Source organism: Malania oleifera, chromosome 4, assembly GCF_029873635.1.
Source record: "Malania oleifera isolate guangnan ecotype guangnan chromosome 4, ASM2987363v1, whole genome shotgun sequence".
Lineage (NCBI taxonomy): Eukaryota > Viridiplantae > Streptophyta > Magnoliopsida > Santalales > Ximeniaceae > Malania > Malania oleifera.
This window is the reverse complement of record NC_080420.1, coordinates 19,783,496-19,794,171: the sequence shown is the minus strand read 5'-3', so window position 1 is coordinate 19,794,171 and position 10,676 is coordinate 19,783,496. Positions and strand designations below refer to the sequence as shown.

Below are 10,676 nucleotides of genomic sequence, written 5' to 3'. Positions count from 1 at the left end.
TTGACCGTAAGTCAACCAATAAGTTTGGCGAAAAAATTAAAATTTATCTTTAAAAAATGACAATTTTATCCTTTCACTCAATTTTCATAATATAAATTAATAAAATAACATTATTTTAATAAATTAAGTTAGAAAAATTAATCAGTTAGTTATAATATTTTTTTAAAAAAAATTAAACTTATAAGTGAATTGAACATCTAATAACTAAGTCAAATGAATCAGTTGACATAAGCATGAAAACATAATTAAATTATTATTTTTAAAATATAAAAAATTATAAAAAATAAATAATGCAAATAATTTAGAAAAAATACTCAATTAATTATATAATTGCAAAATATTTACTATATACATTTCATGAAAATTAAATGAATAAAATATCTTTAACAAATAAATCATTCTCTATAAATTGTCTTTTTCTATGTAGAATTTCAATTTACACTTTGGCCTTATTCATCAATTGCAGAACTTTATACCCAGCCCGTCATCTACTATTTTTGGGGTATAGACTATTCCATTTAATCAAGGGTTATTTAAACTTTTTGAACATCCTTGTCATAAGAAATTCCTTTGAAGACTTTCTAGTTTATAAGCTACATTCGTTGCCATTAAGAAAAAAACATGAAGTAAACAGGGAGGTTGGATAATGCAGCTTGAATGAGTGTGATCCTACCTCCCAAGATAGCAAGTTTGCCTTCAAGACAGCAAATTTAGTTTTCAACTTTTCCTCAATTGGATTTGATATAACTTTGCAGTCAATTTTTGCCCCCAATGGTAGCCGCAAGTAGGAAATAAGCAAAACGGCGACGTATCAATCACAAATATTTTAAGGAAACATGGATCAAAAAGTAAAAATCAACGTGTATCTTTCTGTCATTAGAAAGGACCCAAGCTTTTTGCTTTTGGCTCTTTTAATAATTTTTTTTTTTTAGATTTTTGAGTTTTTAAAAATTAACGCGTATCCTCCAAGTTCACCAACTTGGAAACCCCTTGTGTTTATAAATATGGGAGCCCACGCCCGATGTGCATCCTTTTTGTATGGGTAAAGAGTAAATAACTGATGTAGGGTTACGCAGCAAGAAGAATCGGCTGCTAGCTTTCTCACAATTTGGGGAGCCTCATCTACTCATTTCCAATCTCAGATCCTCAGATCCCCTGGTTGCAGGTTCATCACTCTCCCTCTCTCTCTCTCTAGACAACTGTTGTTCAATATTGTTATTGATGTTGGTGTTGCGATAACATGCAGTCTCTCGGTCTTCTTGGTGCTTGTGTTGGCTTCATGCTCTCTGCTAATAATATGCCCAAACATCAAACTTTTTGCTAGCACATATCTGTCAATCATGGGAAATTACAGGCTTTTTATTCATCTTTTGGAATGCTCATCCATGTGTTTTTTTTTTTTTGTATGTGAATACTGCTTCGTACACACATTTAGACCATTCACACATACAATATCAATTGCATAATATTTTTGTCCGAATTAAAATGGCAGATAATGTTTAAATTGAGGTCGCGGGTACCCAGTCGTCTCTCAACACATGCCATGGCTCTTATTCCCTGAAGGTCAGGAGGGTAAGAACCCCATTTTCTGTACCGTATCATCAGAATCCCTGCAGATCCGCTTTCCAGGGCACAATGATAAATACCACCTAAGATATCATCCTTAGGAATCAAGCGTCAAAATTTCAAAAAACAAATATAGTATTTGCAATGAAATTCCTGGTGTAATCACGTGGTGAACTCCTTGTAGTTTATAAAGGGCTGTGGGAGGGAGGCAATTGGACGAAGTCAGCGTCACAAGGGCTAGTTTTTTCTCACATGCTGTGTGTGGTACAGGTGAAAAGCTTAAGAGGACAAAATGGTGTTTTGGGGCACTAATGGCTCTGTTTCCTGTCCAGCAACAGACGCATTGATCCAAGCGAATCACATAGATTTTACATTGCAAGAAGAAGCCGCAAGCTCGGACATAAGCTTGTGTTTCTTCAACATGGGAGAAGCCAGTGCTTCACCTTATTTGTCTTCGCCAGGTTTACAAACAGCGGACACGGTTTCTGACCATATGCATCATTCCTGATCACAGGTAGAATTTTAATCTACTTTAGACATATATCTGCGTATGGTCTATATATGGATTAGGTTCACATGTCGGATGTTTCAGAAAGAAACAGGAGAATTTGAAGGCTGGGTTCATGTTTTTCCTTTAATGGTCCTTTGGAACTTGGAAAATATTAGGGAAGAAGGAGGATTTTACTTTTTTATGTTTGGTTATAAAGGAAAGTGAGAAAGAAAATAAAAAAATTATATCAAATCAATGAATAAATTTGATTTTTCTTAATTTTTCATCATATCATTATGAATAGCAGCATCTCAAAGTTATCCTTACCAGCTCATTGATCAGCTTTACCAATAGTTTAGTTATTGAGTTGCTAGTTTAGTTATTGAGTTGTTAAGTTTTCTATTATTGATAAGTTCAATATCAGTTGAAGTTACAAAGATAAACATGTTGCAAGCTGTTGTTAATGTAATGAAGCTGAAACATTTTCATAAATTTGATATGGTATTAGAGCTACTTTAGAGTGTTTCCTTTGAAGCTTCTCGAATTTCCTCCTCTCCTTCCGCATTTGTCATTCCACCTTCTTCTTCTCCTTCATCAACCATTGATGATTTTTTCAATCCATATTATCTCAGTAATTCAAACCATCCCGGTGCTATTCTAGTTTCTCATGTCTTGACCAGAGATAACTATCATACATGGAGTCAATCCATGCTAACTGCTTTGAATGCAAAGAATAAAAAGCTTTCATTGAATGCTCTCCCCCTCAACCACCAATTTTTGATTCTCTTAACTATCCATGGAGCCATTGTAATAGAATGGTTGTGGCATGGCTTCTCAATTCAATTTCTAAGGAGGTTGTAGCTAGTGTCATCTATGTGACCACTGCTCGTGCGATTTTGTTGGATCTTCATGATCGTTTCTTTTGCAGCAGCGATCCTCGCATCGTTCAACTCAAGAAAGCTACCTCGGATTTATCTCAAGGTCATTTTTCTGTTACTCAGTATTACACTCAGTTTAAGGGCTATTGGGATGAAATTCAAAGCTAACGTCCTTCTTCTTTTTATTCTTGTGTTCCTACTTATTCTGGTGGTGCTATCCGATCTATTGTGGATTTTCAACACTATGATCATGTTTTGCAATTTCTAATCGGGTTGAATGAATCCTATGGTCACATATGGTGTCAAATTCTTTTCTTGATCCTTTTCTGCCGATCAACAAAGTATTTTCTCTCTTGCTTCAAGAAGAGAGTCATTGACAGATTGTAGTTCCACATGCTCCTCTTTCTGTTCCAGCATCTTCCACACGCGGCAACAAAAAATCTTCTGTCAAGAAAGATCGTCTTGTTTGTTTGCATTATGGTATAACATGTCACACTGTGGAAAAATGTTATCGGCTGCATTGTTTCCCCCCCGGATACAAATTTACTAAGTCCAAATCTACAACACCGAGTTCAACTCACAATGTTTCTACTGAGCTTAATTTTGATTCTCCATCATTGCCTTTTAATGAAAGGCAATATCATCAGTTACTAGCTCTAATTCAGCCATCTGTTTCACAAGAATCTTCTTCTTCTTCTACACTTACTGCCATGCATTCAATGCATTCCAGTACTTCTTTAACTCCAACTCACATGACAGGTATTCTTTCTTATCATTCTTGTTCTTCTTTTTCATCTCAGTCTCAAGCTTTTTCTTCTCTCGCGATTAACTCTCCTTCTACTTCATGGATTATTGATACTGGGGCTATTGATCACATAGTTAACTCGGTTACATTCTTTTGTTCCATTACATCTATTGTTTCATATTTTTTTTATGCTTCTTAATGGTCTTCAAGCACCTGTTACTCATGTTCATTATATTCTGCTTTCTGACTCTTTAGTTTTAAAGAATGTTTTGTGTGTTCCTTCTTTTACATTCAATCTTATTTCTGCTAGAAAATTGGTTCTGGATCTTTCTTCTTTCTTCATTTTTCTTTCTTCCTTCCGTTTTGTAAAGGAACTGCAGTAATGGAGGACGATTGGATTGGGTAAATTGGTTAGTGGCCTTTACCATTTCATATTGCCTTCTATTTCAGCTCCAAAGTGTCTCACTACCACACTTTCTTCTTTCAATGTTTGGCATAAAAGGCTTGGTCATCCATCTTATTCCAAGCTATTGTTGCTTTGTGGTTTGCTTTATTTTTCTTCTTTTAAGTATGCTAATAATTGTCCTTGTACTATTTGTCCCATGGCTAAGCAACATCGATTACCATTTCCTTCAAGCACTTCAGTGACTATTTTTAGTTTTTAACTTGTTCATACTGATATTTGGGGCCCTTTTCAGTGGTTTCCTTACAAGGATTTCGTTATTTTCTTTCCATTGTAGATCATTTCTCTCTGTACATGGATTTTTCCAATGAAGAATAAAAGTGGGACACGTATGTTTCTTCAGAATTTTTTCATTCTTATTGAAAATCAGTTTCATACCTCTGTCAAAATTCTTCACATTGATAATGGGCAGGAATTTCTTACGTCTTATTTCATTGCTTTAAAAGGAATCATACACCAACGCAGTTGTGTTGCTACACATCAGCAAAATTTGGTTGTTGGATGAAAATACCAACATTTGCTTAATGTTGCCCATGCTCTTTGATTTCAAGCTCATCGATCTCCCTTTACCCTTTTTGGCAGATTGTATTCCTACTGCAGCCTATCTTACTAACTGAATGCCTACTCCTCTTTTGTTTAATAAATCACCTTTTGAAGTTCTCCTTTCTAAACTTCCTTCCTATAATCATTTACGAGTATTTGATTGTCAGTATTTTCCTTCAGCTTTATCTTCCTCTCGTCACAAGTTGTATTCGTGAGCTTGAAAGTGTGTATTCCTTGGTTATCCTTTTGCTTTCAAAGGTTACCGATTGTCTGATCTTCACTCTCATAAAATTTTTATTTCACGTGATGTTATTTTTCATAAAACCCAATTTCCTTTTTCATCTCTTCCTTATAATTTTCTCACCTCTGCTACTAATTATCTTTCTTCTTCTTTAGTTCTTCGGAATACTTATGATGATATTTCTTTTCCTTTTCCATCAAACACCTTGGCTTCTCCCTCTAGTTCTCCTTCTAATGCTTCTAATGCCCCTAATGCTCTTGGCCTTCTTCATGCATGCCCTATGATCTTAGTGCAATTATTTCATGTACTTCACCATGTCCTTCCTATCTCTCTTCTGTTCTTAATGTCTCTTCCACTAAGGAACCACAACTCTATCATGAAATTGTTAATTTTTTTCATTGGAGAGATGTTAGGACTGCTGAGATTAAGGCTCTTGAAGAGAATCATATATAGACTATCACTTCTTTGCCTCCCACACATCAACCCATTGGCTATAAATGGTTATATCGAGTTAAAGGTCTGGATACTAAGGCTTTTTCACCGGTTGCAATGTTTGTTAGTGTTCGGTGTTTAGTTGTTGTTGCTGCTTCTCAGAATCTCTTTGTTCACTAGCTTGATGTGAATAGACTTTTCTTCATGGTGATTTGTCTGAGGAAGTGTACATGTAGCTTCCTCTCGGATTTGCAGCTCAGGGGGTGAATATGGTTTGTAGATTGAATAAAAGCTTGTATGGTTTAAAGCAAGCTTTACGTCAATGGTTTTCCAAGTTTACATCATCATTTTTATCTTATGGATTCACTCAATCAAAGGCTGATTTATACTTGTTTACTTATGTTGGTAGTGCTAATTTTACTGCTCTTCTCATCTATGTTGATGACATTATAGTTGCTAGTTCTAATGTGTCTTGCATTACTATCAATAAAACATTTTTTGATGAGCAGTATAAGATTAAGGATCTTGGTTCCTTGCGTCATTTCTTGGGTTTGGAGGTAGCTCATTCTTCAAAGGGTATTTCTCTTCCCTAGCAGAAATATGCCCTAGACATTCTACGAGATTCAGGTCTTTTAAGATGAAAACCAGTACCTTTTCAAATGGGGCAGAATCTCAAACTTATGAGTTACTTGCTGATCCATTCCATTAAAGAAGCCTAGTTGGTCACCTGCCATATCTTACTATCAATCGGCTTGATCTGACGTACAGTGTTCAAGTTCTAAATCAGTTTATGGCCAATCCACGTACTCCTCATTTCCAAGTTGGTGAACGTGTATTGCGTTATCTCAAATCCAGTCCTGGCCAAGGATTGTTCTTTACTAATTGCTTAAGCCTTCAACTTAGTGCTTTCATTGACTTGGATTGGGCCAACTACTCTATAACTCAACAATCTCTAACTGGTTTTTGTGTCTTTCTTGGTTCGTCTCTCATCTCCTGGCGTTCTAAAAGGCAAATGACAGTATCTAAATCCTCTATTGAAGCCAAATATAAGGCTAGCTATGGCATCTACCACATGTGAGCTTGTTTGGCTTGTATCTTTACCAAAGGATTTCCATGTTTCTCATCCGTAGTTTGTTGCTTTATACTATGATAACCAAACTGCCATGAATATTGCATCGAATCCAGTTTTTCACGAACGAACCATACATATTGAAATAGATTGCCATTTGGTTTGAGATCATGTTCAGTTTGGTTTTCTTTATTTGCTTTATGTGCCTTCGCCTCATCAATTGGCAGACTTCTTTACCAAAACTATGGGTTCGGATTCCTTCCATTATTTCCTTGCCAAGTTGGGTGTGATTAACATACACTGTCCAACTTAAGGGGGCATATTATGAATAGTCGCAGCTTACAGTTATCATTGTCATCTCATTGATAAGCTTTATCAATAGTTTAGTTATTGAGTTGTTAGTTTAGTTATTGAGTTGTTAAGTTTTCTGTTACTGATCAGTTCAATATCAGCTGAAGTTGCATATATAAATATGTTGTAAGCTACTATTAATGTAATGAAATTGAAATTTTATCATAAATTTGATACATATTAACATATTTTTTTATTTTAAATGATATTTGATTCAAGAAGAAAATATAGTAAAAAATGAATTTCCCTCTTATTTTCTTTTTCTATTGTTTTTTCAAGTAAAATCTTTGCTCCAAATTAGTCATAAATATTGCTTGATAATTTGGACATTATTTTCTTATCACTTGGGCTAGACTTTTTTTTTCTTCGTGTTTTTTCTATATTTATATGAATATTCACCATTTTCACATGCTAACTGAGGTTTTGTTATTATTGTTCATAGGCATGCAGAAGGCGATCATAGCCATAAAATTTGGAAGAATACCCTTGCAAGGAGGGTAAGGAAGACAAACCATTTTTTGAAGATTTTGGGGCAAAGGAGAGACACTTCTATGGTAGATTGTAGTGCTCTTGGTTGTGATATTTGTTTTGTGCTTGCAAAGCTTCTTTGATAGTGCTTAGGAGCATGGGTTCAAGCATTGCAATTGAACTTGGATAGGTTAAGAAGAAACTCAACACAAATTTATACTACTCCTCATTTATAAAATCTAAAACCCCTTTGGCTCAATCCAACAATAGTTTCTTTGCTCTGTGGTGTTGTAGAAATTCCCTGAAGAAACCTCACAACCAAAAGGGTGATACATTTTTATTCCAAAGGATAGAAAACAATGCTTTGAGTCTGGCCATAAAATCTTAGAAACTAGATTTTGTTCTCCTTTCCCAAGATTCTGGCTTCAGCAAACACGAATGACCAATTGCTGATGAATATCATATGGTTGCTCAAGCTTTCGATCTTTATGCAAACCATTGCAGTGCAATTTAACTTGGAATACTTTCACCTATTGTCCCAAATGACCTACAAAAATTGACAAGAGCTCTCCATCACGTTCCAATGCCTTAACCATATGGAGTATGATGGAGAGCTCTTGTCAAATTTTTTAGGTCATTTGGGAGAATGGGTGAAATTATTTCAAGTTAAATTGCCTTGTCATGATTTGTGTGAAGATTGAAAGCTTAAGCAACCATATGGTATTCGTTAGCAATTGGTCATTTGTTTTTGCTGTAGCTAGAATCCTTGGAGTCGAGAACAAAATCTACTTTCCTAGATTTTATGGGAAAACTCAAAACATTGTTTTCTATTATTTAGAATAAAAAATGGTATCACTCTCTTTGTTGTGAGGCTTCTTGGAAAATTTCTACAACACCGTAGAGCAAAAAAGCTGTAATTGGATTGAGTCAAAGGGTTCAAGATTCCGCCATTGAGGAGTGTTGATGTCTTATTAGCTTGTTGTCCGACTACTCGTTATTATTTGCCTTTTGTTTTTTTCCTATGTAATTTATTGAACAGATCAGTTCCTTACAATGGATGTAATTCTTTTCTCTAGCACATTTCGAGTATGGAGTTAGATGTGAAATATTTCATTTAAATGCCCATGTTCCGAAAACTTTCAAGCCACATATCAGCTCATTAAATCTTCATTTAATACCTTTTGTTATATAGTAATACTACTACATTTAAAATTTTGATGCTCCTGCTAGGCTTAGCTGGTTTATAGAGTCTTGCTAGATTGACATGCCTAGGGGTAAAGGATGTGAGATTGTTGGCCTAAGCTTATTTGGCATGCCCCCATTGCCTGAGTTGAACTTGGCATTTTGGGCTCTTAATTAGACAGGAGGCCCTCTTTAAGGGGTTTTTGAATTTTAAAATAAAATTACCATGGTGTTTCTAATTTTTTTTTTAATATAAATTTTAAGACAATTTTTCTATAGTGGCAAAGTAATCCTCTTTAACTTGAGATTAAAATATCTACTAATTTTTTATATGTTGTAATTTGATTCACTAATTTTTTTCAGTATAAAACATCTATCAAATATATAAAATTACTAAGTTCACCCACAGTCATATAAAATTAATTAATAATTTAATTAATTTAAAAATGCACATAATTATATGTAGTAACCCGACCCCGAGAAAAAAAAAATAAATAAAATTAAAAATAATAATATAAAATAAATAATAATAAATAATAAATAAACATAAAATAAATAAATAAATAAATAAATATTTTGGAGAAGATATTTTGAGATATTTATATATAAATATCTTGGACGAGATATTTATTTAGATTACTTAAGGGCTAAGTTAGGTTTTATTTTATAAATTCTCTTATTCTCTCTCTCTCTCTCTCTCTCTCTCTCTCTCTCTCTCTCTCTCTCTCTCTCTCTCTCTCTCTAAGATCCTTCACCGTTTGTCGTCTGTTTCCAAAAACGGAGGGTACTGCGTGAATTAGAAGAGGAAACTCTACACTTTTAGTGAATCAGATCGTCGTTTCGGAGAGTTTCGGGTTTTCCCAAGAATCGAGGTAGGAATATGATCCTAATTTTGGTTAGATATTTGGATAGCAGTAGAAAACATAGTAAGGTTATTTCTGTGGTTTTAGGTTTTCGGGATCTCAGGTTGTCGATTTGGACTATTTTCATACGAACTTTCATTTCAAGTATAAGGTAAGGGGAATTTGATTACAACAACATATTTTGGAAAAACTGAACCGCTAAAAAGGTAATTTACGTTATTATGTATGATTTAACTGCTTATTTATGAAATTCTACCGAGTAGAAATGCCGGTTTGACGATTTTATGGTTTTTGGTAAAAACGAGAATTTCGATGTGTAATCTCTAAATTTTACAAACATCATTTATTTGTGTTTATACTATAGTAGGAGAGGTTCGAATCCTTTATTTATTCAGTTAAACTATGTATATTGAATTTCTATCATTTAGCGGGTTTTTGAAGCAAACTTGTGTGATAAATGTTGAAATGGAAATGAATGTATTTTTTTATACTACTCATATAGAATATGGGAATGAAATTCCAATTTGTTATATTGAGAATGTGAAAAATTGAGGCCGGTGATACACCGAGCTGAATTAGTAAACAAAGAGGGGTAAACTGAGTGGAAAGACGCCGGTTTGAACCCGCTGGGATTATTTCTTTACTATTGATATAGGGTTGAAAAATACTTTCTTTGCAGAGTTGAAATAAACTACGGTTATATGATACAGCACGATATCGTAGCTAGATGTACACGTGCAACCACACGTATTAAACGATGTAGGTACCAAGATGGTCGGCTAGTAGGGCGAAACCATTGGCTGATATTGGGCCAATGGAGGTAATCGGATCGTATGTAGGTACTCAACAGTGTCTGTACGAACAGGGCATTGGACAAGTATCAATGCACAACCCGAGCCACGGGGTAAAACTGGTTATAGGGATATTTTGCTGTTGGTCATCTGATAAATCATTAAATGGTCGAAAGAAAGATGTGGGAATTTTGTACTATGAATAATGATATACCTGATGCACAACTGTATTAGAAATACTTGATTTATATTTCAGATGTTGAATTAAAATATGCATGCATTGTAGTCACACACTGTTGTAACTCATTCTTCGTTACTGAGAGGTGTCTCATCCTATCATACAACTTTTGTTTTCAGGTCTATCAGTGCGTCAGTCCTAATAGCAAAAAGGACTGGGAGATTGTTTTTAAACAACTTACGTAAGCATCTGAATCTTGTAGAAAAACTTAGATGAAGTTCCTTTTTTGGAGGGTTGTAATAATGAGAAGTATTTTAAGTCCGAACTTATGTAAATTATGGATGTATTAGTAAACTCTGGTATAAGTCTAGTAGTAATCCCAATGGATGTTTATGTTTTTCCCCGACATTTACATC

General features: G+C 34.5%; 1 long non-coding RNA gene across 1 annotated transcript; it reads left to right on the top strand.

Annotated features, from left to right (window-relative positions):
* The first annotated feature begins 1,037 nt into the window (after window positions 1-1,037).
* Window positions 1,038-8,316, top strand: LOC131153407 (uncharacterized). Its single transcript, XR_009136222.1, has 3 exons — window positions 1,038-1,165; window positions 1,493-2,080; window positions 7,221-8,316. It is a non-coding gene; the product is annotated as an uncharacterized LOC131153407 (long non-coding RNA).
* Window positions 8,317-10,676: the final 2,360 nt, after the last annotated feature.